This window comes from Adiantum capillus-veneris, chromosome 21, assembly GCF_014529385.1.
Source record: "Adiantum capillus-veneris isolate H3 chromosome 21, ASM1452938v2, whole genome shotgun sequence".
Classification (NCBI taxonomy): Eukaryota; Viridiplantae; Streptophyta; class Polypodiopsida; order Polypodiales; family Pteridaceae; genus Adiantum; species Adiantum capillus-veneris.
Genome location: NC_140951.1, coordinates 122,764,664 through 122,790,425, shown reverse-complemented (window position 1 = coordinate 122,790,425; position 25,762 = coordinate 122,764,664). Strand labels below are relative to the sequence as shown.

The window sequence follows — 25,762 nt, the reverse complement described above, 5'->3', positions numbered from 1 at the left end:
TATCCATCTCTCAACAAAGGCAAAAAGTTACCGCTGACAAGCAGAGAAGGGCCTTAACATTCAAAGAAATTGATTGGGTCTTACTTCAGTTTCCTAAAGCTCAATTGAGGCAAAGAACGGGAAAGAATCCTATTGGCCATCAAAAGTATTATGCTAAATTAGCAAAAAGGTACTATGCTCCTTTTCAAATCTTGAAGCCAATCAATGAAGATGGCTTATCAACTCAACTTGCCCAACCATTGGGTCATACACAATGCTTTCATGTGAGCCTACTTAAGCCCTACAAAGGAGATCCACCAAGTGAACCCATTATTGAAGACCCTCCCAAAATCAAAGACCAAGAAGAGGTGCTACAACCCAAAGCTATCCTTCGGCATGATGACATGGTAAGATTATTTGATGGTATCTTATTAAGCTAAAAAATTATCCTTTTGAAGATGCTAGATGGATGCAAGGAATACAGCTTAAGGATAGTATGAACCTTGTCAATGCTACGTTAGAGTAAGCAAACGTAAAAACTTCTTTTGCATGACCAATGTTTTTGTCTTATTAGACTAGTCCTCTTTTTAGTGTGCACAAATTTAAATAGTATGCATGCTTAGAATCATGTTTGCGATGACGACGTCTCTCAAACACCAAGTATAATTTGTCACTCTATTAAGGAGAATGAAATGGACTAAAAAGCAGACATGCTTGCGGCAACTATGTCTCCCAAGCACTAGATCGATTAGTCATCCATCTTGGAAAGATACCGTAGGGTAAAAAGGGGATCCTCTATCGGCTAAGCAAGATTGAATAATGACTAAGGCTTTATCTCTTCTACCTCATAATCGTGGACGATTATGATTTCAAGAGATAGGTAATTTCATAAAATCCAATATCTAACCAATCGAAATGATTTTCTCATATTAAATTGATCATTTAATGTGGGAGAGTAGACAAGAACAAGGGTTAGAATATAGACATGTGTTTATGGTTCTATCTCGACACGGGGCCAATGGAAAAGGGGTCCAAGTGAGAGATGGTCTATCAAAGAGAAAGGCTAGCCAATGGAGCTTAAAATACCTTAGGGTTAGCTGCATTAAAGACCTCCAAAAATTAGTGTTTTGACCTTAGGTAAAGCTAGGGCTGACCTTGAGTTGGGAACCCGGTCCAAGCTTGAGGTGTTTGTCGTGCTTGATGACTAAGGTGCTTGAGGTGCTTGTTGTGCTTGCTGACTAAGATGCTTCTTGTCGTGCTCCTTGCCAACTAGGGAGCTTGAGGTGCTTGTGGGAACACTACCCAAGCTTGAGGTGCTTTGTTAGGCTTGCTGACTAAGGAGCTTGAGGGTAAGGTGTTTAAAAAGTCAAATCCAATCCCTACTCAACAAGGGGTGAGCCCTAAAGCTAGGGAGATGAGAGAACACACAGACACACACACACACACACACACACACACACACACACACACACACACACACACACACACACACACACACACACACACACACACACACACACACACACAAGGAAAACCCAAGCCTCAAGAGGTGGCAAGGACACATGTCAATCCCCTACCCATGTTGCCCTCATGGTGTGCTTAAAGGCTATTGGTTGGCCTCCCATGGGGTCCAATGATAAATTAGTTAATTTGATTAATTGTTTTTGCATTGATCAAGTCCTCTCTCTCAAAGGGGAAAGGGGGACACTTGTCCCAAGGCTACCCTTGTTGCTTGTTATGCATTTTGCATGTGATTGGCCAGGCTTGCAAGGGTCCAATAAGCTTCTTTCATGAGCTAGAAGAGGGGGTTGACTAAAGAAAGAAGGAGGCTAGCTTGGAGGGTATACTCTCCCACAGACACTCACACAAACTCTCATTGTGAAAAAGGCAAAGTGCAAGAGCTCCATCTCCTTCTCCAAGCTAGTAGGGAAGTTGAGAGCCTACACCAACACTCTTGGCTATGGAATGCAACTCCAACCAAGAGACATGATTTAATGCTTAAGCTTGCCATCTTATCCATCTTCATTACTATGCTATTATGTATGCTAGCAAGAAGAGTGATGATAAGTGAGGAACTACTTATTTCTCCTATGGAATGTTTCTTCTTCCTCATTCCCTGCTAGCTCTCTCCACCTTCAAAGGTGTTTGAGGCCTTGGGATAGTTAATTATTTTTACAAAGTTTATGTTATGCTCGTGATGCATGAAGATTTCCATCTTCATTGCATCACCTAGGTCACAAGGAACACAAAGATTTTATTGTACCAAGTCTCTCTTAATGGGAGACATGGTGGTCATGTTCAAGTGAACCTGAAGAAGGAGAGAGCCAACTACATCCAAATCAAGGAGAAGACTATACCATGCACACACACTAAGATAATGTTTTCTTGTTCTTTTTATGCTATTGCACTTGCTTGAAAGTGATTTACCTTTCATGCTTACTTAAATTCATGCTTACTTGAAAGTGATTTACCTTTCATGCTTACTTAAATTCATGCTTAAGCTCTCATGTTTTCATAAGCAAGCCTTTCCCTTTTATTGCTTGGGAAGAAGAACGACTTTTTAATTTTGTTTTTTCTTTCTAACTGTGGTTCATTACCAGTAATAACTAGCCACGTTACTAACAACTAACCACGATGTTATTTCAAATTTCCTTATTTCAAGTTTCTTAGATTACCAGACTAATATGGCATAAAGAGAGTAGAAAGCACTCTCCTTAATCATACGTGACTGGAAATCATATTTACCTAATTAGTATGCATGATGAATGGTGTTGAATATCTATAATTATCTCTTAATCTCCTGCATAAACCTTTTTTTCTATGCTACTTTTATTCTCTTACCTAAATTACTCTTGTAAAGGTAAATGCCATAAATCAAAGGCAACTAAGTATTGGAATTCTTTTTGGAACTACCCTTGTTTTTCTAAGAGACACATTGTAACACTCTCATGAGAGACTCACAATGCCTCATTTATGCATTCATCTTCCCTCTCTACATAGTATGTGTATGAGATTCTTTTTGGGCTTAGTACTTAATTCTCTCAAGAGGAAGTTGAGATTTGAAGGGTAATTTTATCATAATCAAAGGATTTTTATTTGGAAGAAGGATCTGATTCCAAGTAGGGTTATCCTTCTCCCCTCTTGTAAATTGGAAAATCCCGAATCGAGTTAACCATTCCTAGCTACGGAATTAATCCTCTCCATAGTAGCCAGGTATGCCTAAATCCTATCTCAAAGAAGGATTTGTTAACCATTCATACTCAATTGCATGAGCATTTTCATTACACTAGCATAACCACTCTTAGGAACGTTGCATTTTACTTTTATACTATCATTCAGTGAATGGTTTTACTCTTATACAATTAAGCATTGACTCTTGCATGTAGGGTTATCCTTCCCCCCTCTTGTCAATTGGAAAATACCAAATCCTTAAACCACTCCTAACTACGAATGGAATCTCTCCACAGTAGCCAGGTATGCTTGAATTTCATCTCAAAGAAGGATTTGTGAACCATTCATACTCAATTGCATGAGCATTTTCACTACACTAGAATACCCACTCTTAGGAATTTTGCATTTTACTTTTATAGTGTTATTTATTGAATGGTTCTATTCTTATACAATCAAGCATTGACTCTAAAATTCTATGTTTGCAATTCATGGCCCACACTAAAGCAAAGATCATCATAACGAGCATATGCATTGCTCTTTTCAAGTTTGTATTCTTTTCAAATTTGTTTTGCTATTGCGATATGGGGGGAGCAAGGGGATATATTCACTAAAGTGATGACCGTGTTTCTTTGCTTGAACATAAAACTCCTATCACTTCCATGGATGGAAAATGATGCAAGAAAAACAAATGGGGATTTGTCAAAGATGGGTTTAACTTGAAACTTACATCAAGACAAAACCTTAACTCTCAATAGACTCGTTGTTTTCTTAATGTTTTGTTTGAGTAGACATTGTAAGAAAATAAGAACTAAGGTATTATAACTCAAGTAACTCACTCTAAATTTCAACTAGGACTAAAAACTTTACTAAGAAGATTTGATGTGGATACCCCTAGCATGACATAGAAGTTTTAAGTGTGAAACTTGTCTTACATGTTTGGAAGAAAGAGGTCGATGTAGGTGTTTAGCTATGGGATGAAATGAGGGACGGTCCTTTTTGGGTAGGATTGATAACCGTTGATCTATATTATGAGCTCGGGTTTATTCAAGGCCCTAGAATTGGGATTGGATGGGAGTGAGTCCCGGTCGAGTGGTGAGACTCGCAGATGCATTTGGAAATTGTCCTAGTCTCAATAGGCCTCATGCCAATGGGAAAAGAAGAAAGGAAAATGGATTTCAAGAAGGGATTGGATAAGGGAGGAGGATGTGATTTAATTAAGGAACCCTTCTAATTGTTTGGTGAAAAAAGAACCTTGGAAAGGCTAGGAACCTAAATGGGCTATTCCGCAATTGTCTCATCATTCGGACCTTTGCTTTACTTCTAAAATATTTACTTGAAAGGAACTTAAGGTAGATTAATTGTAAGCCTTTCCCAAACAATGTAAAGAAAAATAAGAATTGGAAGTTATGTAAAGGCGACGCCTCCACACTTGGCAGAGAAGACAGGATAACCGAGTCCTTGGATGAGGATAGGGATATGCCTGGAGAAGTATATGGGATGGCTTGAAAGATAACTAGATAACTTTAAGAATACTAAAGGAAAAAGGAAGTAAAATAGTTTAAAAAGAAAAAAGGTGGTAACTGCCTGATAAATGGACACTTACAAGGGTATGCAACGAATGAAATTCTTCTTTTAAATGCTTGAAATGTATTCTAGGTCCAACAAGATTGGAATATTGTTTTCTAGTGTCATAGAACTACCTTAAAAGGGTGCATTTACCAAACAGTTCACTAGGAGGGTGGATTTTGGAGGGTTAATTTGTTGGCTGGAAAGTTGAACCCAATTTTATGTTGTCCATTAGATTTAGTCCTTAACAGAAAAACGGATTTCTGACCTACTACGGAGTGGAGATCAAATTTGCAAACAAGGGACTCATGTATTTAGTAAATACAGTCATCTTAGGGGAACACAATGACAGCTGCTCGTTCATAAACCGGAAAAATCGTCAATGACCTTGAACCAAGGGTGAGTTAGAGAACTCTCAACTGGAAGGTAGAGTTCAAATTTAGTCTGATGGATTTGTTTGGAAAGTTTTGAACCGATAAGATAAGGTGTTTTCGGGTTAAGGATTCCATATGAGAAAGTGAATGTTTTCACCCCCTTGAGTCGGCATCAAAGAGCAGGAGGAGTCTTGTCTTGGTGTCCGTCTCAAGCGGGAGGGATGTTAGGAATCATGGTGTATTCATTTGGAGATGATGCAACCGGTGGTCCTTGGCATGGCCCTCACAAACTACCATAGTGAAAGATAACGAGGCTTAACTCCTGAAGATTATCAAAGATATTAAAACGAAAGGAAAAATAGTTTCAATGAACCCTTGAGCAATTGGATAGAAATCAACTCAAAGAAAGCTAAATGTTTTTGACCGCACTACTAGCTTAACAACACTGTCGGCTAGACGAAACATTAACTTTCACATGGAATGGATTTACATTTTTTAACCAGAAAGAGAAAAATAGTTTCAGCTTTAAGCCACCATTAACCACTCAAGGCCAAAACAATTTAAGTATATATTTTTTAACCCGAAAGAAAGAAAAACCAGTTCGGTGTCAACCAACATGTACAATATCAACAACGACATAAACCAATCCAGGCACGAGAGACCATCATCATCCCTAACTTTTCAACAATTACTGGGAGATATTTTTAAACTCTTGATATGCACCTCAGTAAACATGAAGCCCCATATACAAAACCAGGCAGGGTTTCCAATTTTTTAAGAAAACCAAAAGAATGATGCAATGTCATCCACCAGGATTCTAGCCTTGTTACCCTTGATAGACCCATGCATTTGCCCAAGCTCTTATGGACCAAAAGTGGGTTGCCACATAGAGGTTGTGATACAACACTCATGCATTGCTTCACTATGTGTTACTTCCATCTTGGAGTAGTGAGAAGAGAACTCTAGAGGAAGTAATTGCAGCATGCCTTTGGCAACAGATTTTTTCTTGGGAAAATCATTTTTTCCATGCCCACTTCCCAAGAAATCTTTTTAAGTTTTTTCAAAATCCTCAGTTGACAAATGTCATGACGACCCTTGGGATTTTATAACGCATTAGATGAGACTACCGTAAATTTTACATTATTATAGTTGTGGGATGTGTGTGGATTTTTAGTTTCATGAATGTGCATGCTATTAATTCCTTTTTCATATGAATCATAATGGATATGAGTGTGCACTATTGCTTCCTCAAGAATTATGGGATCTTGTGTTTTAACGTGATTCTTATGCTCCAGATTTGACCCACAAATCAATCCTCCCACCTGTTTGAAGGCATTTAAATCCTCCAGCTTGAGAATAACATCTCTATAGTGCAAAATGTACCCAAGTAGTATCTTATACTGAAATCTCTATAGTAAAAAATGTACTCAAGTAGTATCTTATGCTGACACATGGAGCACTTATCCCATGCAGTCTAGTTTTTGTCCCCATTAGTGGGCACAAAAATTCTTTTCTAGATACATCCTTGAAGGCATCCCATAAAAATAGTGTAATGCCCTTCTCCTTGAGTGACATCCACCACTTTTATTCTTTACCTTCAAGTGTGAAACTAGTTTATAGTGCCTTGACTGATACATTCGGAGTCTGATGTAGATCATGAATACCATCCCATTCAGTTAGGAAGATATTTGCTGCATCCTTGTTGTGTTCTTCTTCCTCCCCATGAAAGGATGGTGGTTTTGTTTTTTATAATAATTCATCTACTTCTTTTTGGGGAAAATTCGACAACAAATCCAGTTTGGATCCGTGACAGAGAATTCTAGGGGCAGGATTTACAAACACAGTGTTTGGTGGACCCCCCAAAATGCTCATTTACAAGGCCCTTGGCTTGTTGATGCAGATATTGTTCCACCAAATCAAACATCTTGGTGACAAACATGTGTAAACTCAAAAGTCTAAAACTCAAACAAAACCCAAGGACACAAAAGAACTAGGACTAGACGAGTTTGCAGAAACTAAATGGACCAACCCCAAATTATCGTTGGTGGACTAGATTGTAGAAACTGTCAGCTCTCTAAAATCCTCGTTGAATAATCTCAAACACCCACACTTTGATCCTCTTCTTAATTAACAAGGGAAGAACCCATCCAAATGTCGCTCAAGAAAAAAAAGAAAGCTTTAAGATTTCACGAGTTTTGAAAAAATCCGTACTGGTAATTCTCAACAAATATAAAATTATTTGCATATTTTTTAATGCATTGAAGGGGCTTCAAACCCCCAAGCCATGTGTCAACCGGTGGCTCTAGACCTTGTCAAAAGACTACGAGGAAGACTGCTAATAAGGGAATGGGCCCTTGGCCACCCCAAATGCCCAAATGAGGTGGAATAATGGTCATGGTGTGAATCTAATAAAGGAAAATCTTCTTTGAACATGGAAATGGTAGTGGAAAGCACCTATGCAGTAGAAACAAGAGAGAGAGAGAGAGAGAGAGAGAGAGAGAGAGAGAGAGAGAGAGAGAGAGAGAGAGAGAGAGAGGGAGGTGTACAACTTGGTTCACCATTGTGATGAAATGTAAATTGCTACTCTCCTCTGTGTGTATTCAACAAGCCCAAGCATGATGAGTTTCTTGCAAGTCAAAGGGAGGGCGTGTGTGTATGAAAGCATCCCTTCTCGTATGGAGCTTGATGCACCATCCTCTTCATGGCCTTCTTTTGCATGCATGCACAAACACGCCCAATGTAGCTTTGCAAATGAAGCTTTAGTACCAATTTAAGGCCCAAAGGGTAATGGAAGACCGTCTGCTCCCATAACTTGCCCCAACCCCTTTAAAGGCTAGCCTAACCCATGTGCTATATTCCCATTAGGGCCATGCCTTTTTGGCTTATAAACTTGGCCTTTTGTCAAACCAGATGTCAAGTCCGAGTTTGGGCAGTTGGGTAATAATTGATCCCATTGTTTCTCTTATTAAGTGACAATCACAAAACATTTTGCAATCCAATGCAAGAGTGGTGCATATTGCTTCACATCATTTGCATGCAAGAACTTTAATATTTTTATGAAAGTTTAGCATGTGAAAATATTAGGGGTATACATTCAAAAGGTGGTTGAAAGGTATTGTAATATATCTCTTGAGGAGGACACAACCAAAGGTGTCCAAGAGGTATTATAAAATCTCTTCAAGCAATAATTTTTAATATAATTTTGCACAAAATTATTGAATTTTTGTTAAAACAGATCCTAGTAATGCTCTTCTTTTTTTTTATTTGTTTCAAAATTTACATAGAAAGTAACCCCCCTCCCAAACAAGAAATTCAATTCTACATCAACATAGTTATGACTACAGCTGCCAAGGTCCATATCAAACGTCGTCAAGATCAATGAAGCAAATTTGTTTTTTGGTCATTTACCAAAACTAATTACCTTTGGTTCAAAACTAATATGGTTATTTGTGAAAACTTCTAACTGTAATAAGTACTTTGATGCTATCATAACAAAAGATTAACCATTATTGTGATCATTATTGACCTTTTCCTGCTCGATGCCTATGAAATATCTGGCTTGTGTGACCATTGGAGATTTGAGAATGCTTGCATGCTTTTTGAGAGAGCTAGAGCAATGTTCCATCAAATCCCGCTACCGACAATGCAAGGTCAATTGAATGAATATATTTTGACCACATCCAAAAAACAAACACCCTCCCCACCACTTTTAGAGAAACTTGTGACACTTTTTCACCATATGCTTCCTGCTTCTAATAGCTAAAACCTTTCCTCCAAATACAAATTACACCATATGAGCACTCATCTAGCCCACCCCTTCCGTTCTCTTACTTCATAGCACTTCTTTAGTAGGCCATCAAGATCCTTCACCTCGTTTGGAAACAAAAGAAAAACACTAAAACTCATATCAAATGGTTTCTTTGGGAACCCAAAGTGGCTCTCAAAGAAACCAATAAAACTCATATCAAATGCATTAGTTAAGTAAACACCTCACATCAAAACCTCATGATCAGTGCGCGCGCCCCCCCCCCCCCGCCTTCCCAAAAAAAAAGAAAAAAAGAAACTTCCTTCGATAGACCAAAAAAGTTTTCATCATGAATGCTTTAAATAATTCACACATAAGTTGTAGCATGCATCAAAAAACAAGAGAGGCCATTTTAGGCACACCAAATCAATCATCATTTTCTTCATTAATCTTAAGGAAAAAATCATCATGAATTGAACATACAACAAAAATTTACCCAATCCACATAGTGCTTTGAAAAACCAATAAACATTCCTATAGGATAGCTTGAGAGGAATCTCTTGTGCATGGTTCTTCTAAGTCTTCTAGGTGTTTCATTGAAATCTTGGACTTGTCATATAATAGGGTGGCTTGAAGGATTTGTAAAGAGAAATAAGCCTTGTAACTTCTTTTTACCGCAAAGTGATTTATTACATCTATATGTAATAGCTCCATATTTATACAACTATTTAACCAAGGAGCTAAGAAAATGTAATAAGTCTTCCACTACTAGATTCTAGATTCGACTTGCCATTTAGCCCTCGATTGAATCCATGCTTAAGATAGTTACCAAATTGCGTTTCCTTGTACATGGTGGGATGCCTTGGAGTCACAAATTGATTGAGGGGTTTGACATGTTCATGCTTATTCGGACCATAAAAACAAGCAATGGAAATTCTGTTGAGCTTATATGTGAAGCTACTCAATATATGGCTTCTCTATATATGGCACCCAGGTCCCCTTTATATATACATCATCTCATGTGTGTATTCTACACACTTTGGGGTTCTATTTATGTGCTCTCTCTTTCTCTCTCAACATGCTATTAGAGCAGAACGTTCTTGTTTTCCATTTTTCTCCTCATTAAAAACTTTGCAGAAGAAAGTTTTTTGAAATTATGCACCGATTTTGAGTTATCTTTCCTGGACTGCGTACATGTCTGAAAAGCAATTTCGCTTTTTGTTTTTGATTTTTCTACTGATTCAAAATGATTTTGTAGAAACTACCAACGCCAGGCACCGGATTTGATGTGGGCTACAACTTTGTAGAAGAAAGTTTTTTCAAATTCTACACCGATTTTGAGTTATCGTTCGTGGGCTGCATACATGGTGAAAAGCAACTTTGCTTTTTGTTTTTGATTTTTCTCCTGATTGAAAATGATTTTGCAGAAACTACCCGCTGAAGGCACCAAAATCGATGTTGTCTACAACTTTGCAGAAGGCAAGTTTTTTCAAATTCTACACCAATTTTGACTTATCATTCGCGGACTGCAAACATGCCTGAAAAGCAATTTCTCTTTTTGTTTTTGATTTTTCCATTGATTGAAAACGATTTTGCAAAAACTACTCTACGTGGGCACCGGAATCGATGTGGTCTACAACTTTGCAATAGAAAGTTTTTTAAAATTCTGCACCAATTTTGACTTATCATTCGCAGACTGCAAACTAAACGATTTTGCAGAAACAGCCCGCGAAGGCACTGAAATCGATGTGGTCTATAACTTTGCAGAAGAAAGTTTTTTTTTTCAAATTCTGCAATGATTTTGAGTTATCGTTGGCGGATTGCGTACATGCCTGAAAAGCAGCTTTCATTTTTTGTTTTTTGATTTTTCTCCTAATTGAGAACGATTTTGGAGAAACTATTCGCTTGAGCCATCGGAATCGATGTGGTCTACAACTTTGCAAAAGAAAGTTTCTCTAAATTCTGCACCAATTTTAGCTTATTGTCTCGGACTGCGAATATGTTTGAAAAGAAAAATTTTACTTTTTGCTTTTGATTTTTCTCATAATTAAAAACTTCTCAATTATATTTTCTCTTCATCAATCATATATTTGTTACAGACGTAACTTTGCTGCAGAAGCTAGTTACACATCGTTCCGATTCGGTCGAGCCATTGATGATCCTCCAAATTCTATCGGGCTATTGTTGGTATATGATCTTTTGTTATATGATATACTCGTTCATTGATTCTCGTATAATTATTCTTCTAGAGATATAGTTTACATCGTTTTATTGATAATTTCTCGCTGATACCATAGTGATTTTGATGGTACCATGATGATGTTTTGTTAGTACTTTGGTCATGGTGATTTTTGTTGATACCATGATGATATTTCATTGATACCATGGTTATTCTCGGTGTCATGATGATATTTCGTTGATACCATGATGATATTTCATTGATACCATGGTTATTCTCGGTGTCATGATGATATTTCGTTGATACCATGGTTATTGTCGGTGATGCCATGATGATATTTTGTTGATTCCATGGTGATTTTCGTTGATACCATGATGATGTTTCGTTGATACCATGGTTATTCTCGATGATACCATGATGTTGTTTCGTTGATACCATGGTTATTCTCGGTGATGTCATGATGTTGTTTCGTTGATACAATGATTATTCTTGGTGATATCATGATGTTGTTTCGTTAATACCATGGTTATTCTCGGTGATACCATGATGTTGTTTCGTTGATACCATGGTTATTCTCGGTGATACCATGATGTTGTTTCAGTGATACAATGATTATTCTCGATGATATCATGATGTTGTTTCGTTGATACCATGGTTATTCTTGGTGATACCATGATGTTGTTTCGTTGATACAATGATTATTCTATGATGCTTTTCGTTGATACCATGATGATTTATTCATTTTTATTGATACAATGATGATATTTTGTTAATACTTTGATGATACTCATTGATATCACTACGTTGATAAATGTCGTTTTATGTATTATATACATATGTCATATGCCTCACATAATCACGCATCTTGTACTTTTAGGTTCATACTTTATGTATCATATATTGTTGTGCATATATATGTCGTCAAAAGAGTGGCATCACGAACCATCTCTTATGGCATTGTGAACGTAATTATTTCATTAACAATGCTAATAATTTTCATGACTATGTTTTTTGAGTCTATGATCTATGTAGGATTGATCAAAGAATTGATTTTATGAAGACAAACTTGGTGATGATAAAAGATTTATGAAGACATGTTTGGTGATGCCGTATTGATGACAACATGAAGACATGTTTGGTGATACGATATTGATGAAAAGCTACACAGCAGATTCACGGAGACACTTCTGATTATAAGCGAATCGATAGCCTTTACATCTCTTTATTGAACGTCTGTATTCATTATTTTATTTGATAGGATAGGAGTAATGTAACTCCTCATATAACATTCATTGTAAAAGGAGTGATGTAGCTCCTCATAAAACATTCATTGTAAAAGGAGTGATGTAGCTCCTCATAAAATATTCATTGTAAAAGGAGTGATGTAGCTCCTCATGAACATTTGTATATTCAATGATTTTTATAATATAACGGTGGGTGTATATAGAGCTGTGGGTTTTTCCCTTGATCCCCCAAGGGTTTTTTCATCCACAATTAGGGACCCTTATTTGAGCGGGGGTGTTGAGCTTATATGTGAAGCTACTCAATATATGGCTTCTCTATATATGGCACCCAGGTCCCCTCTATATATGAATCATCTCATGTGTGTATTCTACACACTTTGGGGTTCTATTTCTGTGCTCTCTCTTTCTCTCTCAACACATTCATGGTTTTAGTATATTTGTCATGATTGGATGTTCAACACTCTTGTAGTATCCATTTGTCAATATTTAAAGCAAGAAAGAATGGTGTCAGTCTTTGCAGACATGAAAGATTGACTATTAAGCTCGATAGAAAGTTTTATTGAAACATTTTGGCATACAATTTGTATTGTTTTACAATCATAATTAATATTTACCTCAACTTGATCACCCAAGAGGACAATAAATGAGTTTGGTATAGGTACCACATCAATCCATGCATCTCCTTTTTATGCTTAAAGGCCCTGAACTTCATCTTGCATTATGATTGTGAGAAATCCAAAGTGTGAGTGTGAGCTCAAACCAAATTTGAAGTCCGGGTCTGGGCATGCTGGGTAGTAATTGAATCCGATTGTTTCTCTTGATAGCTGAGAATCACAAAACCCTTTGCAATTGAATGCAAGAGTGGTGCATATTGCTTCACATAATTTGTGTGTAAGAACTTTCATCTTTTTATGAAAGTTTAGCATAGGTCCGCTCCAAGGAAAAAAAATATTTCATGTGAAAATCTTAGTGGTATACATACAAAAAGGTGGTTGAAAGGTATTAAAAAGGTGTTGTAAAATCTCTTCAATTAATTATTAATTAATAGAATTTATCACAAAATTAGTGAAATTTTGATCAAATAGATCCTGTGATGCTGTTCTCTTTTTGATAAGTTTCAGATTTTGGATTAAAAAGACCCCCCCCACCGCCCCCCAAAAAAAAAAAAAAAACTTAAACAAAAATTAACTATTCTTGTGATCATTATTGACTATGGTTTTGCACATACTATAATGTTGGTGAATATGTAAATATCCCATAAGTTTGGGACTAGTCACCAAACCATTGTAACGACAACATTGTAACTTTAACTTCTACGTGTGGTAGGCTAACTCAAAGCTCAATCAAGTGCATTTTCATAGTGTTTTTTGGTTCTTCTTCGGGTTTTGTCTACTCCGAACTCCTTTGGACATTGTTGAAGGCTGTGGTGGTAAAGCCTCTTCTAGTGGTGGCATCCAAGGTGTGTCGGCTTGTCGATAGTGTGTTTTTGTCTACTCCGAACTCCTTTGGACATTGTTGAAGGCTGTGGTGGTAAAGCCTCTTCTGGTGGTGGCATCCAAGGTGTGTCGGCTTGTCGATAGTGTGTTTTTAGTTATGCTGATGTTTTGTGGTTCTGGGGGATTTTTGTAGAGCCCTTTGAACTCATATGCTCTTGTGTGATCATGGTGATTGTCCTTGAAATGGTTGATGCCTAGGCTCGATTGGAGCAGGGCTATGATTGTAAATTTTTTGTGCTCTTATTTCAATATAACACTCATTGTCTGTGAGTTTTACAAAACAAACCAAGTTTAGAGCCATGTTTACCTAGTTTCACATGTTTTCTAGTTTTAATAATGAGAATTTGGAGACTACTCTTACTTAGTGGCCTCACAATGCCGAAACATAGAGCCGCTTTGACACAAACTCTAGGAGAGCAGCCTCTTATGGATTTTCCTATGTCAAGCCACCTTGAATTCTTTAGAATTTTGTGAGCTTCATGCATCTTGCTTTAGGTCTTTAACCACCGGTGCAACATGGTGATTTATTGAGGTGCTTGCAATGCTCACAAAGCTGCTACTTCTTCTCACTCCCAAAACTATCGCACAATTGCTCCTCCTCATGTGGGGTGTGGGAGTGTCTCTGAGTAGATCTACATTATTCTATCACGGGCCAATCTGCATTGCACCTTTTGTTTCTGCGGCCAGGTTTCAATGAGCCTAATGGTAGCTTTCATGTTCTCCTTTTTCCACCAGTTCCTCTCTTTAGACGAGACGGTGTTGGACGCATTTTTGACACCCCGTTTTTTGTAAATTTGTACATATCGACATGACGCACGATGTCAAAAGGGTGTGTGGGCTTTCTATTTGTGTGGTTTTTAGCTTGCTTTAGCAAGCACATGTACATGTAGGGAAAGTCACTAGTATAGCGCCAGCTGTCGGGTTATTGCAAGTGCTTCTGAGTAATTTTTTTGAAGTGAGATTTGCATATAACTAAAACTCATGTACAAACTCAAAAAAGTTCAACCAAACTCCAAAAACTTGCAGGTTTTAGCTCATCGTGCCTCCTTGATGGTTTTTTATGTAGTTTTTTTCCTCACCTTGCCTGCTCTACATGTAGTTGACTCTGGAGAGCTCTCTGTTCACGTCAATTTTTCATGTAGCGGTGTGTTACATGTATAATCAATTTTGATAATCTTCAACGGTGTCTAGAATCAATTTTTCATGTAGCAACATGTAGAATCAATTTTGATTATTTTGTAGAGGCTTATATTGATGGAGGTGCACATGTATGTGTTATTACTCAAGCTTGTGTATCAAAGTTGGGACTCAGCATGGTGAAGAATTCAAGTTTTTGCATAAAGCTTGCCAACCAATCAAGGGTGAAATGCTTGGGAGTTATAAAGGACTTGGGAGGTGGATGTATTTGATTTTAAAGTGGTGGTCAATTTCCATGTTATGTCCAAGGGTATTGGTGCTTTCCCTCTCATCCTTGGAAGACCATGGTTACAGGCAACCAAAGTTGTACATGATTGGGGACATGATACTATCACTCTCTACAGTAGAAGGGGTGATAAGAAGAGGTTTGACATGGCTAGAAAGAAATCTTTGGATGCTGATTTTGATGAGAAAAGTGATGAAGCAGAGTACTCAAGTGAAGAAGAAGACAATGGGGATGATGATAGTGAAGTGGAAAATAGCAGCAATAGTGATCTAGATGTTGTCTCCTTGTTTCTTGAGAAGAAGAGCATGATGAGAAACAAAGATTTCTTGGCCATATGGAGAATGGAGAATGAGGATATATATGGACCTTATGAGCAAATTGAAGAGTTGATGCAACCCAAAGTTCAACTTAATGGAAAACAGAAGCTGATACAAGGTATGTTGTCTCCCGCCTTGACTAGTCATGGGAAGGGTGAGTACTTACATATGATGCATCAATTTCCCCATTTATTTATCACTTATTATGAGGAAATTAGAGGCTTCAAGGGAGAGGAAATTCACATTCTAATCAAGGAAGGAGTTCAGTCCATACACCAAAAGCTAAGGAGAATAGGACATGTACAACTTAATGCTTTAAAGGAAGAAGTAGATAAGCTTCTCAAAGTAGGTTTCATATGTCTTGTGAGTACTGCAAAATGGATGAGTCCTGTTGTTGTCACACCCAAGAAGGATGAAAAGTGGAGGATATGTGGTGATTCTAAGCCTCTAAATGCAGCTATGAAGAGGGATCCTATACCCTCTTCCTTTCATAGATGACATACTTGATTCTATTGCAGGGCATGAGAAGTATAGTGTATGTGATGGATTCTCTGAATATTTTCAGCACACCTTGGCTTTAAAAGATCAAACAAAGACCAGATTTGTCACACCATGGGGATGATTTCGTTATTGTGTGTTTCCTTTTGGTCTTATGAATGGCTGTGTGTGGTACCAAAAGCATGCAATAAGGTGTTCTCTCCCTTTCTTGGCAAGTTTGTGAAGGATCTTATTGATGAATTTTGTGTTTATATCTCTAGAAAGGATCATTGTGCAAATCTTGGGATGACATTGAAGCAATATGATTAAAGTGGAGATCAACTTAACCCAAAGAAGTGTCATCTTGCTCAACCAAGAGAATGTGATTGATCCTTACAAAGTGAATGCTTTGGTGCTTCTCCCATCACCTAAGGATAGAAAGAAACTTGCTACTTTCATTTAAAAGGTGAAGTATGTGTCAAGGTTCATTCCCTTGTCCTCTCAACTTCTTTATCCTCTACAACAAGTAGCAAGGTTCGATCCTCTACAATGGACAAATGAATGTGAAGAGCTTTTCAAGGTATCAAAGAGGTTCTTAGTTCTCTTCCTGCTATGCAAGCTCCTAATTGGGATAAGGAGTTTTATGTTAATCCATCAGTAGTAGGTGAGGATACTATTGGAGCTATGATTCTTCAACAAGGTAGCGACTCCCACTACATGAAGCCTATACATTGTGCTAGCAGGGCGAAGATAAAGGTGGAAAGAGGCTATAATGAGGTGGAACTCATCATGGTGAGTGTGATTTATGCATGTAGAAGGTTTAGGCACTACCTTCTCCCTAAACCATTCGCATTACTCACTAGCTACACTCTTCTACTTCAATTGGTGAATAGACCTGCTTTGTCAAAGAGGCTCATGAAGTGGATTGTGGAGCTACAGAACTTCCGATTTTCTTTTCTTGTTGAGGAGAGTGCGAGGACTACATTGGATGATCTGCTTACTTATAAGGAAAATCCAATTCTTCTTAATGAGGACACGGTGAAGAAGCAACACATGGAAGCTCCCGACATAGACAATACCTATCTGTTGGTTTTTGATGGCTCTTATAGGAAAGCGCATGGTGAAGCTTCAGGAGGTGTTGTAATTTATGATCCTCAAGGTTCTTTGGTAAAGGAGTTTGAAGCTTACGGCACAAAGCAAAAATGAAGCCAAATATGCTAATTTGGAGAAAGGGATCAATCTTTTCCTTGAGCTGGGCATCCATCTTGTGAGGGTAAGAGGTGATGCTCTTTTGGTGGTTAAACTTGGGGTGTGGCAAAGCAAGAATCCAAGGCTACAAAATATGTGTTTTCAAGCGAAGGATTTGCTTAAGCATTTTGAAGCTTGGAGTTTAAGGCATGTGGATAGGTCTCAAAATGAAGAAGCACATGGTGCAGCACAAGCTTCAATTGGCCAATTGTGAGGGCCATACCCAGACTCGACCCTACTCAGCTCCTTCAGTCCTCTAGAACGTTCTAGGGAATGACGTAGATCTATCTGCAGGTATCCCTCCCACTTGGGACCGACACTCAGACAAGACTCCAGCCTATCTCGAATGCCAACCCAAGGGGGTACATCCCTTCATTCAATGATTCTATCCGCTTCTCATAATCAATATGTCCTTGACAGCTTTCTACACCCAAAATCGTGGTCCTTAGTCTTGATTCGCTTGATCTTTAACTTGAGGATTTGCTCTTGCTTTCTTTTTCTCCCTTGGTTCATGGAGATAACTCCTTTTTCTTGACAAGCAGGCATGGCAGTTATCACTTTACCCTAAGAAGAGGGATCTTGCAATCCTACTTGGTCTCGCTCGTCCCCGGTTACCCATTTTTATCCCACGTAGTCCTAGCGTTTAACATAAAAAATTTAAATCAACATCCGACCATATGACCCTCCGGATCCGCCCACCCACCAAACCATTTCATGAAAATCCCTTCCCGAGGTAGTACTTAACTACTACAAAATCAGGAAGACAGCAGTCTATTAGACATCATCAAACAACAAGCAACATGCAATCTATTGCATACCCTCGTTTAGGGAAATTCATCTGGTTGTTTCCACTAGATCTTTATTTAGAAACTTTTAATTCATTTCATTTCCTTTATCTGCTATAATTAGCTTGTAACTAGTTTCCTAACTAATCAGGCAACACATTTAGTTTCAACCAATTCATCTTGCCTCCCCATTCAGGCCAAGATAATCGGTTACAAGCCATCAAAATGGAAACACCTTCACAATATTTCCGAGAATTAAGTGTTTGGAAATGCTTATCAAGTAATTTAATCATTCCTTCCTAAGTATTTTATTTTGAGAGGTATAGCACCATCTGGTGACACATGCACATGATAGCCCCTATATTCCTAGCCTTTCGAGTTCCTTTTTAAGCAACCAAGTCGAACAAATTTCCTTAATTAAATTCACATCATCCTCCCTGAGTATGACCTTCTCATCCAACTATTGGCATCAGGCCATACCCAAATTATGGCCGATTTCCAATAAGATACTGCGGGTACTTCACCCGGCCGGGCAAAAATAAAACAAACCCATTCATCCCTTATTCCTCGAGCATGAATGACCTAGGTATAACAACTTGCCGATTACGCTGCCTTAGCCGAAAAGGGCCAATCTCCATCATGTTCCCCAAGAGAATCAAGAAGATCCATCTTGGTTTCCGGTCATTTCCAGACAATCTTCAAAACTTCTAGTTAAATCTATGTTTTCAATGGGCTATCCGTATCACCTCTCGAGATTCCTTTTTAACTCCTAGTTTGTACTTTCCAGGTTCATTCATTTATCAACCTTAATTCCTACATTCATTAATTATCTACCAGCCAAGTTTATTTAGAAAATACAAGCGAGTTTTTGCCATAGGCATTTGATAGTTAATGTCTCTTCAGAAATGCCAACTTTTTAAGTTCAATCCCGGTTTTGTCTATTCTCAGGTTTTTGCAATCCTTTGCCATCCATGGGACATCTCCATGGAAGCTTGTAGAGTTTTCGATTTAAAACAACATGGGGGTCAATTCCGCGAAGTTATCCCCTATCTCCCCCATCCCGACAAACTTGAAATCGACAACTTTAGAAATACTCTTCAATACCAAAAATTGAACTACTTCTATCGAGTTTAAACAACTACTCTTTTCTTATGGTGCTTAACTTTCCATTCTAGGAAGATAGAAGGTTGTCCTATAATTTATGAGTCTTCGAGCTTTCCATTAAAGCTTAAACCTAAAATACAAGGTAGTCACTAAAGCTTACACCTAAGTGCAAAGTTACCATTAATGCTTAGCTTAAGAGTGCAAATCTACCTTTGAAACTTAACTTAATGATGCATAGATACTTTTAGGACTTAACCCTAATTGCGAGGTTTTCATTAAAGCTTAAACCTAAAATACAAGGTAGTCACTAAAGCTTACACCTAAGTGCAAAGTTACCATTAAAGCTTAGCTTAAGAGTGAAAATCTACATTGGAAGCTTAGATAAATGATGCATAGATACTCTTAGCACTTAATCCTAATTACGAGGTTTCCATTAAAGCTTAAAACTAAAATACAAGGTAGTCACTAAAGCTTACATCTAAGTGCAAAGTTACCATTAAAGCTTAGCTTACGAGAGCAATTTTACCTTTGAAGCTTAACTTTATGATGCATAGATACTCTTATCACTTGACCCTAATTGCGAGGTTTTCATTAAAGCTTAAACCAAAAAATGAAAGGTAGTCACTAAAGCTTACATCTAAGTGCAAAGTTACCATTAAAGCTTAGCTTATGAGTGAAAATATACCTTTTAAGCTTAACTCAATGATGCATAGATACTCTTATCACTTAATCTTAATTGCGAGGTTTCCATTAAAGCTTAAACCTAAAAATGCAAGGTAGTTACTAAACTTACATCTAAGTGCAAAGCTACTATTAAAGCTTAGCTTATGAGTGCAAATCTACCTTTGAAGCTTAGCTTAATGATGCATAACTACCATTAATACTTAACCCTAATTCCAATGTTACCATTAAAGCTCAAACCTAAAATGATGCACATAAATCTTCCTAGTATTAAAACACGTGGATTAATTAATCCTACTAGAAATGAAGATTACCTTCTCCAAACAAAAGGGAAGTGGGGTTGAAGTACTTCTTGAAGAGATGTGAGGCTCAAGGAGGAAGGAAAGGGATTTAGGATGAAGAAGAAGGAGAGAGGAACTTCTTCACAAAACCCTCAAGGGTTTGGCCTTCAAGAGAGGGAGAGAGCAAGAGCAAGGTTTAGTGGAAACCTTGATTTACTTAAGCATAATCTTGAGCATGGCAAGTATGCAAGTAGCTTAGCAATATGTGTGTGTAAAATTACAAAGGAGAGAGGGTGCTTATATAGGAAATGGTGGGTATTCTTTTCTCAAATCCTATTGGACACCAATTCTCCTCTCAATTGCTATTGGATCCCTTTTCTCTTCTCAGATGCTATTGGACCCGAATTCTCTTCTTAATTACTATTGGACCTTAATTCTCTTCTCAAATGCTATTGGACCCCAATTCTCTTCTTAATTCCTATTGGACCCCAATTTTCTTCTTAGTTTTTATCTCTTAACTTTATCTTTCAACCAAGCTAGTCCCTTTCTTTCCCAATTCCTGATCTAGGTTCCCACACGGATTTTGACGAAGAAGTATAAAAATAATCTTAATCTTTTTGGAAAAATATAGGGATGAAATAATTTCTTATCCAAAATTTTCTTGTCTTTTAATTCTGGAGTAAAGTCTCGTTGTCCGCATGACTTCTTTGTTGGTCTTGCTTTTTCTAAATTACTTTTTAGGCTGAGAAAAGTTATGAATGGCTCTAGGTTTTAGGGAGGGACCTTACACCAATTGTATGTGATAAGGGCTGATTCTCCTCTTTATTTGGAAAGGGAAGCTTTAACACTAGAATGGTAACAGGACACTTTTGTGTCCTGTTAAGTGACCATTTTGCTTGAATTATTTGAAGAGTATGAAAATGAATTTCTAGGTGCTATATACCCACAAAGTTGCCTTATGAGCTGAAAAAAACTTAGCATTTTTTTGGAGTATCGATCTCACCATTAACCTTACTCTTGCACAACATTTTTGAACCTCAACTGTGTGAAAAAACAGGTCCTGTTTTTGGCTTTTTTAAAAAATTTTTGGCAACTATACCACTCTAAACTTCATGTTTGTGAGGTTTACATGGCTAGAGGTTAGGCCTTCATACTTCTCAACATGTTTTGATGCTTGTAGGGAGAGCTAAGTGTTAAAATTGAAAGTTATGACCAATTTACAAGAATTGCATAATCCTATTTTTTGGCCAAAATTAGCACTTTTATGATTTTTTTGGTGGCTTTCTTGATATCCAAATTCAATTTTGATTGTGTAAGTGTAATGTATAACATAAAGCTAATCTTCCTTGAGTTTTGGGCGACCTAATATGCTATATAGCATAGTATATGATGATGGTTGAGTTTTTTGATTGCTGAAGAATACGATACATTTTAGAGTAGCAAGTATAACTTTCTCAATATTGCTAGTTTCTTAGGGCAATTGTGTGTATTTTGTAGGTAGTAACCATATCTAATCATAGACTACAAACTTGGCTAGATATTGAGTAGTTTCTATGGGTTTCTAGAGGTCATAATGCTAAACCCAGTTTTTTCATGTTTGCTGTATTTAGCACTTTATCATTGCCCCCAAGGTTCCAATTGCAAGAGATCCATTATCCTTTTGACATGCTCCATGGCTCCTTTTGAACCCAAAGGCCCAAAGGGAACTAAGAAAACATGTATATAGTATTTGTATTGAGTGTGACTATAGAAACTTTGATGATAGGTCTGCAGAATGGCAAAAATGTAACTTTTTTGTACCTATTTCTTTTGCCCAAAAAAAAAATAGTGAGATAAAAGCAACCATATTTTTTGGTCACCAACCCATTGAAGTTAACGCGGCATTTTATCTCATGTCCTACAAAAATCCCCACTCTTATTTATATGCAATCAACGGTAAGAAATTGTTGTTTTGGGCAAAATGCATTGGTCCATCAACTTTGGAGGCTAGTAGTGACCAAGGGATGAGAAAAATTACAAGTTTCTCATTTTTTCCATATGTAGTAGTTATTGAACTATAAGCTCATGAAAGGATTTTTCAAAATGAGTGGATCTACTATGGTTTTGGAATTTTTTTCCAAAAACCTGAAAGGACACTTTTATGTCCTGTTAGGTTACCATTCTAGTGTTAAATAGGGAGGAAGAGTCTCTCCAAAGAGATATGCTTCCATCAGAGTTGGAGAAGTAAAAAAAGTATGCCTTCCTACATTGTGCCAAAAGGTACGTGCTTCTTGGTGATGCCTTATATATGAAGGGGGGTGATCTTGTGATAAGAAAAGTGCCTTGGAAAGAGAAAATTTACAGAAGTTTTGAGGAGAATCATGAGGGTTCTTGTGGTGGAAACTTTGCTTCAAAGATCACTTTACATAAAGTCTTGCAGGAGGGGTATGTGTGGCCAAGCATTCAAAGTGATGTTCATCATTGGTGAAAGTCTTGTAAAGAGTGTCAAATCATGGAAAATAGGGTTCTTAAATCATATATTAGAGGCACCATTGTGTCTTATGATGTGTTTGAGAAGTGGGATATTACATACTTACTGCTGTTGACTATTTATCCAGGTGGGCCAAAGTCAAAGCTGTTAAGAAAACCACAAGCAAAGATGTTTCCCAATTTATATATGAAGATATTTGCTGAAAATTTGGAATTCCATTGGAGTTACTTTCTTACAAGGGTCTAGGTTTCAAGGGAGAGCTTGTGGATTGTCTATGTGAGAAGCTTCTTGTGCATCGCAATTTTACTACTCAATATTATCCCCAATGCAATGGCATGAATGAAATGTTTAATGAAGAACTCATAAAGATGCTTACAAAAATGACAAGAAACAATGTGAAGACTTGGGATTTAGAGCTACCTTGTGCTCTATGGGCTTACAGGACTGCCATCAAATCAGGTATTGGTTTCTCTCCCTTCCATCTAGTTTTTGGCAAAGAAGCTTTACTTCCTATTGAGGTGGAGATACCAGCTTTGAAGCTGATGCTAAAGCTTGAAGAAGAGCCTAATGATGTACTCAAGGAGAGGCTTTATTTGCAATGTGTAAAATTGAATAGGTTGATGGATTTTGAGCATTATGAGCAGGTCTTGAAGAACAATCAAACAAAAGCAAATGAGAAGGTGAAGGACAAAGACGTCAAGAAGGGTGACATGGTGCTTCATTACAATAGTTAGCTTGATAGATCTTTTTGAAGGAAGTTTCAAATGAAGTGGCATGATCTTTCTTGGTCTTAAACAGGTTTCCAAATGGCGCTTGTCAACTTGCTGACTTGGATGGTACCCCACATAAAGCACGTGTGAATGGCTACAGGTTGAAGAAGTATATTGTAAGGTTGATGACTATAATTGAGGATGAGCCTTCTTTTGAACAATTTTTTGATCATGTGGCTAAGAATGAAAATGAAGTGAAGACTCTTTTATGTGGTTTACAAGATCTCTTTTGTGCTGCTGATCATGAATGATCTAGCACGTTGGGGTGTGGTAAACTATGTTGGGTGCATTTTTGACACCTCGTTTATTTTTAATTTATACATATGGACATGATGCACAATATCAAAAGGGTGTGTGGACTCTATTTTTGTGGTTTTTTGAGCTTGATTTAGCAAGAACATGTACATGTAGGGCAAGTCACTAGTATAGCGCCAACTCTTGGGTTACTGCAACAAATGCCTGTCAGTAAGTTTTTTGAAGTGAGACTTGTATACAACTAAAACTTATGTACAAACTCAAAGAAGTTCAGCCAGACTCCAGAAATTTTTCAGTTTTTAGCTTGTTGTGCCTTCTTGATGGTTTTGGTATAGTTTTTTGCATTGCCTTGCCTCCTCTACGTGTAGTCGTGTCTGGAGAGCTCTCTATTCGCATCAGATTTTTATGTAGCGACATGCAGAATCAATTTTGATCATCTTAAGATTTCTCGCCATTCATTTTTCAAGATTTCTCTCAAGCTTTAAAGTGCCCCAATTGGAGTTTTGCTCTTCATGACTAGTTCTCTGTAGGGTTATGGGTATGGCAGCCTAGTGGCAAATTATACGTAGATAGATTGGGAGGACATGTATCTATGAATTATGGAAATGATGTTGAAATTGTGGATTTGTGATGCTCAATTGTGAAAGGGGAATCTCTTGACTTCATATGCATTGGTCGGCGTGTGCTAGAAATCTATGGTTTGATAGGGTTTTTCTCCTATGTGTTATGATCCTTTGGGTGGGCCTTGTCAGGGGATTTGTGTTCGAAAGGTGAGCCGGGAAGACGCAGGGCCTCTGGCTGTGAGAGGTGTGTGGAAGACACTTGCAACAGCAGACACAATGAATATAAACAAATCTTGAAATTAACAGCTTGAACAAGATCCTCAAGCTTGATTATCATTAACAGTACCGCTGCTTTAATTAAATGTTAAGTGAGGAGTTTAAGCTCCATACATACGTTTAACCTGCCTTAATTTAGATTATAATAGAGAAAATAACACTTCAACTATCTTGATGATGATAGTGTTGAGATCGATGATGATGTTGTTGTTATGCTTTCCCCTTTACCTTAATTGGCCTGCCAAGCTTGCCTTGATAATATTCATCTCCTTTGTTCTTCTCGTGCTGCTTCAAGAGAGAGAGAGATGGTAGGATTCGAGTGGGCTATGGTGGCTTTGATTAGATTGGCTATGGAAGCTTGGATTAGAGTGGGCTAGGGAAGCTTGGATTAGAGTGGCTATGGAAGCTTTAATTAGATTGGCTATGGAAGCTTGGATTAGATTGGGCTATGGAAGCTTAGCTTAGGATTAGAGTGCTCAAAGCTTATGGCTTCCTCCCTGCTAATACAGTAGAGTATGAAAACTTGAATATCTCCTAATCCGTGTAGAATTAGCCTCTGTGCATGAGACGCAAAATGTTTAAAACACTCTTTCCCTTCTACCAACATGACCTGTTTTGTCCATAAACCTGTTTTACAAAATTTTTCCAGAATAGGACTTTTTCGGCCTCCCTCATGCAGAGATGTGAAGTCTCTCACACACTTTTCTTTTTACCACTGACCACATGTCTTCCTCTACCCAAGTTTCCTTATATGTCCTAAGAGCCCTTTCACATGTAAAACCTTTTCTTCAAGCATAAAATCTCTACGCTTAGGCCTTCATAACCACATAAAGCATACACTTTACGGATCTCCTTGCTTGTTTTCAAGCCCTGGTCACTGTTCAATAAATGTGTGAGCTTCAAATTGATTTTTTCTGCTTCTCTTTACTCTTTTTTTCATCGTGGAAGCAGAGCGGCACGACAGCGTGTGCAGGTAAATTCCCAAGGGATCATAGGCCTTTTGGTTGGGGTTTAATAAGAGTTGTTGGGGTATACTTTTTGGTGTTGAGGTTGAAGTTTTAATGCTGTTGGGCTTTAAAGCTATAGAGGTGTCCCACTTTTTCTTTTGCCCAACAATGGAAAAAGATTTTTTTTAAAAAAAATGATCGAGCATCAGGCATCCAATGAGCATAGCTCATATGATAAGATAGCTATCTTGAAGTCCACTAGTGTAAGTTCTACCCTCGTAGTCCGCAATTCGCACTGAAAAAGTGCCTGGAAGTGTTTCTCTTCAGTGGGGCCTTGCCCATTTTTTGGCGGGCTCAAAAATGTAGGTCTTTTTTCAGCTCAATTTGTGTGTTCCAGGAGGGAAGTATGCC

General features: G+C 37.7%; 1 pseudogene; it reads right to left on the bottom strand.

The window, feature by feature from the left end:
• Positions 1 to 9,575: 9,575 nt before the first annotated feature.
• Positions 9,576 to 25,762, bottom strand: part of LOC147431659 (fe(II)/2-oxoglutarate-dependent dioxygenase 4-like) — a 49,374-nt pseudogene continuing 33,187 nt past the window's right edge.